We start from the raw sequence: 5,911 nt of genomic DNA on the forward strand, positions 1-5,911 counted from the left end.
ATTGAGGATAAATGAGTATAAATATATAGTATTATAGTACTGTAGTATATAGTATAGTATGGTATATAGTATATATAGTATGTAGTATAGTATAATAGTACATAGTATTATATGTATATTTTTTCTGTGTATATATATTACTACATCTTAAGTATATACATAAGAGCCAAACTACAGTATTAAAGGATATGAACCTCTTCACTTTACTAGACAATTCTAAATCTGTCTTAAGGTGACTGTAGAAATTGATCCACCAGTGTACTGATCCACACAAGCAGTGTATACAAGTTTGTTTTTTTTTTTTAAGTTTATTTATTTTTGAGAGAGAGAGAGACAGAGCATGAGCTGGGGAGGGAAAGGGAGACAGGGAAACACAGAAACTGAAGCAGGCTCCAGGCTCTGAGCTGTCAGCACAGAGCCCAATGTGGGGTTCAAACTCACCAACTGTGAGATCATGACCTGAGCCAAACTTGGAAGCTTAACTGACCGAGCCACCCAGGTGCCAGAAAAGTTTTAATTTTTCTGTGTATTCATGAGTCTTACTCATTTCTGATTTTAAAACATTTTATTCTGAAACTAATGAACAGTTTTATTCTATTGAAGTTTTCCACTAACTGATTTGTATAAATTCTCTATACCTAGAGGTGATCATTTATTAAGGTTTTCAGTATTGCACATATCTTCTCAAAATCAAGTATCACTTGTGGAACATGACAAATCTGTGTGCTGTGTTCTTATAATAAGTATACATAGAAACATAAATATACACATCATATTTACACACATATGTACATATGCCATATCAGAATATATAAGTATACAATCTATGTGTGTACACATTATATCATATATACATTTATAAATATATTTATATAATAGTATTTTTCTTTTTTAACACACAGATACCCAATACACACACATGCACAGATATACCAGTGTTCTTGTCTTTACTTCTGAAAACCATAGGCCTGACTACCTTCATGTAGTCAATTTGGTACAAGATTATTTTAAAATTACCTCGTCATATCTTTGAGGTGAAGATCTAAGTTAGTTTTAAAATCTCCATTTCTCAAATAGTTTAAATGATCATATATAGTCTGATACATCAGTCTTACCCCAAATAAACAATAAGAATCAGAATGTCAGATATTTGGTAAAAGTATAGTTGACATCTTTTCAAACTTTATTAGTTACTCTGAAATATAAGATGTTAAGATCTGATGGCCCCAAAAACTAATTTATAAACTCACGTTAAGAAATAAGGTCATATTTATATAAATTGTTTTTTTTCCTAGTGCCCTAAACACCACAAAGAGGTGGTATCAAAGGTTTCTTTTTCATAACAATAATTCTGGAGTTGGTATAATCCTTTTTCCAAGTCTTTCTGTTAATATTTGAAAAAAAGGCTAGAATCTCATATTGCTAATAATGAAAGCTTGTTCTCAAAGATATATATTAATGCAAAATAAAATTTCTCTCTTAGAGGGAAAAGGCAACATTTATATTACAGAAATTTTTTAAATGTCCTTTTACTATAGTAGAAATTTTAGGCAGAATTATATAATCATACATATATTTTACCTTAATCCATGTGTTCAGGCTTTTTTCCCCATTAAATGAATGATGCAAAAATTTTATTCAATACCTTTAACAAATAAACATGTTTATCATTTCTCATAAGGCAAAACATTTCTTCTCACTAAATTTTCTTTTTCCCCACTGTTTCCCAACCCCCAATCTTATACTTTCAACACAATATTCTATTTATTGTGGGTCTGTAAATCTAGGTTAGCATCACAATGAATATGAAGATGTCAAGTTTGCTACCTTTCCTTGCACACTCCAACCACATGATGGCTAGCATATTCTCATGATGCTTTTATTGAAACTGTACTAAAGTGTATTTCTTTTGTCCAGAAAAATATTTATGCAAATGGATATAACACAGTAATATCAAAAGCTGCTGAAGTTTAGTCCAAAGTTTTGAGCAAATCTTACTATTTGTATCTCGGTTTCTTTTATATTTATTGTGATCGCTTCAAACTTAAACAGTATCATAAGGCTGTATCTTACTGATTCTGGCCCTTGTTCATTTCTAAGTGCACCATATAGAAATTAATAATAAGAAAAGCCTATATCATCTACACAATGGATTATTCCCCCTGTATATCTTTTGAGTATCTCTTGATTGGGGCGCCTGGGTGGCGCAGTCGGTTAAGCGTCCAACTTCAGCCAGGTCACGATCTCGCGGTCTGTGAGTTTGAGCCCCACGTCAGGCTCTGGGCTGATGGCTCGGAGCCTGGAGCCTGTTTCCGATTCTGTGTCTCCCTCGCTCTCTGCCCCTCCCCCGTTCATGCTCTGTCTCTCTCTGTCCCAAAAATAAATTAAAAAAACAAAACAAACAAAAAAAAAACGTTGAAAATAAATTTGAATATCTCTTGATTGTACATTCATATGTAAATATAATCTAATATTTCATTTATTTAATTATTCAGGCTGAGATTTATATTTGCTTCATTTTGGGGGTAAAGTATTGCGAAGATAAGATAAAATTCACTGAATATATATTACTGCATGGACTTTAAATACCAGATATATTTTTTTCACAATAGTAACATTAGCATCCTTTCTCAGATATGTACCTTAAATGACCTATACATTTATATTAACCTTCCGCCTAAAGGCTCTTAAAATGCTTCATATAACTTAAAAAAACAAAACAAAACACTGAAGCTATATCATTAACCTAGTCAGGGACAAGAGATCTGCTTTAAGTTTAGAATTTACCCAAGGAAAGAATGTCAATAAGTAGTGATGAGTTCCACAAAGTAGGTGCGTAACAGCAAATAGAATAATCACTCAAAATGACACATTTAAAACCTAAAGAAATGAGAGATCTGTGTCAACTGACTTCAACTAACAACCTGTAGAAAATGGACTTGAAAAGTTCCTTGAGGTAACTTTGTCTACAGGTACGGCATTTTAACACAATACTAGAATGTCACAGGAAATGAAAAATTTGAGAAATACCTGCGGTAGCCAAGTCAGATACTTCATGGCAGGTAATAATCAAGTTATACTACTGATTATGTTGGATATATGTTACAACCCAAATGACCCATAACTGATAACATGCAAAAAAAAAAAAAGGTATCTGAAGAGTAAAGCGTGTTAATACCAAAAAAATATATAATCCGTAAGAAAAGGTGCCATCATATTTTACATGAATAGGTAATGTCAATCAAAATGTCCCACATTTTATTAATAGCTTGGATTTAAAATATTTATTAAACAAGATCTGGATACTATAAATTATAAAAAAATTACACACCATAAACATCAAATATCAGGTAATGTCTAAGGGACTATGATTGGGAATAAAAGAATGCAAGTTATCAGTTCTAGACATATTTTAAAGTAGTGGTAGGATATTTAAGTGATTCCAGTGAGAATACAGGAAGTAATAATGGGCACAATATGCAGTCTTATTTAGAAGTCATTCATAAATGGTTCACACAGTTTAGAGGTTTTTATTTTTATTACAAAAACTGATGTTAAACAACAATGTGATACTATGCCAAATATTGGAAAGTAGCTTCAATTTGTCTTTATAGGAAAGGAGACTAATTTTATTAAGTATAATTAACATATTTTTTTTTAGTTTCAGGTATACAACATATTGATTTGACAATTCTATACATTACTCAATACTCAATATGGTAAGTCTAGTCACCATCTGTCACCATACAACATGATTTGAATATTACTGACTATATTCCCTATGCTGTACTCTCTATCTCCATGACTTATTCATTTCATAACTGGAAGTTTTTACCACTTAATCATCTTTATCTATTTCACCCATCCCCCCACCCACCTCTCCTCTGGCAACCACCAATTTGTTTTCTCTATTTAAGAGTCTGTGGGTTTGTTTGTTGTTTGTTTTGCTTTATAGATTCCACATATAAGTGAAATTATATGATATTTATCTTTCTCTGTCTGACTTATTTCACTTAGGATAATACCCTCTTTGTCCAACTATGTTGTTGTAAAAGGCAAGATTTCATTTTTTTTAATGGTTGAATAATTTTCCATCAATACATGCATCATCTTCTTTATCCATTCAACGACAGATGGACAGTTGGGGATTGCTTCTATATCTTGGCTACTGAAAATAATACTGCTGTAAACATAGGATACATATACCTTTTCCAGTTAGTGTTTTTGTTTTCTTGGGGTAAATACCCAGTAGTGGAATTACTGGATCATATGGTGTTTCTATTTTTAATTCTTTAAGGAATCCCGCTACTGTTTTCCACAGTGGCTGCATCAATTTACATTCCCACCAACAATAAAGGAGGTTCCTTTTTCTTCACATCCTCGCCAACACGAGCTATTTCTTTTCTTTTTGATATTAGCCATTCTAACTGGCTAATGAGACAAATGTTTAATAAATGCAAACTGTTTCTCACTCTTGGCTTTTGAATATAAAATCTCTTTAATTCCTCCATTCTCCATAGGCTCCCATTTACTGTAATATGTCTATTAAACTAATGAGTGATAAGTAACAACTTAGATATAGCTCACCTGAGAACTCAAAGTACAAAAACACAAGATGCTGTCTCCATGTTTTTTTTTCTTTTTACCTTATTTACTTTTTCAGAACAATTTGACCTCTAGTGCATCCACTTCAGAACTCATTCTAAATGAGGTGAATGGCAATTCTATGCCCAATAATATTCCGTTTTATACAATAAATTCATAGACCTTAGATCTTAAAGAAAAAGTGAGCATTCTAGTTGTTAATTAATATTAGCTGGTAAGGTAAGAATTTTTTGTTTTCATACAAAAAGTATTTTCTTTTATAAAATTTCAGACTTTATTTTTAGAGCACCTTTACATTTACAGTAAAATTGAGAGGAAGGTACAGAAATTTCCCATATACCCACTGCCCTCACACATTTACAGCCAACCCAATTATCAACATTCTTTACCAAAACAGTACTTTTTTTACACCAAGAATGAATGTATGATATGCATATATCATAATCACCCCAAATCCATAGTTTACATTAGGGTTCCTTCTTGTTATTGCGCATTCTATAAATTTGGAGAAATGATCATTATAACAATACAAAATATTTTCACTGTATTTAAAATCTTCTGTGCTCTGCCTATTCACCTCTCCACATTGAAACCACTGATCTTTTTATATTCTCCATAGTTTTCCCTTTTCCAGAAGGTTATATAGTTGGAATCGTAGCAGTATATAGCCTTCTCAGATTGGGTTCTTCCACTTAGTAATAAGCATTTAAGTTTCCTCCATGTCTTTTCATGGTTTGATAACTCTTTTTTTTTTTCCTTTTTCTCTGAGTTCTAAATAACATTCCATTGTCTGGATGTACCACAGTTTATTTATCCATTATTGAAGATCACCTTGGTTGTCTCCAAGTTTCAGCAATTATGAATAAAGCTACTTTGAATATCTGTGTGCAGATTTTTGTGTGGACCTAAGCTTTCAGCTCTTTTGGGTAAATAATAAACAACATAATTGCTGGATTATAGAGGTAGAGAGTGTGCATTTTATAAGAAATCATCAAACTGGTTTCCAATGTGGCTGCACCATTGTGCGTTCCCATCACCCGTGTTCCTGCTGCTCCATGGATTCACCAGGATTTGATGCTCTTCATGTTCTAGATTTCAGCTATTCTAACAGCTGTGTAGTAGAATCTTATGGTTTTCATTTGCATTGCCTAATGACATATAACGTGGAGAATCTTTTCATATGGTTATTTGCCATTTGTGCATTTTCTTATTTCTTTTTAATTACTTAAGATCACTAATAGAGTGCTTATATCTACACAAAAATTAGTATTTCAAAAGGTTATTCATTGAAACTGAAATTTTGTTT

Source organism: Neofelis nebulosa, chromosome 1 (genome assembly GCF_028018385.1).
Source record: "Neofelis nebulosa isolate mNeoNeb1 chromosome 1, mNeoNeb1.pri, whole genome shotgun sequence".
In the NCBI taxonomy this organism is placed as follows: domain Eukaryota; kingdom Metazoa; phylum Chordata; class Mammalia; order Carnivora; family Felidae; genus Neofelis; species Neofelis nebulosa.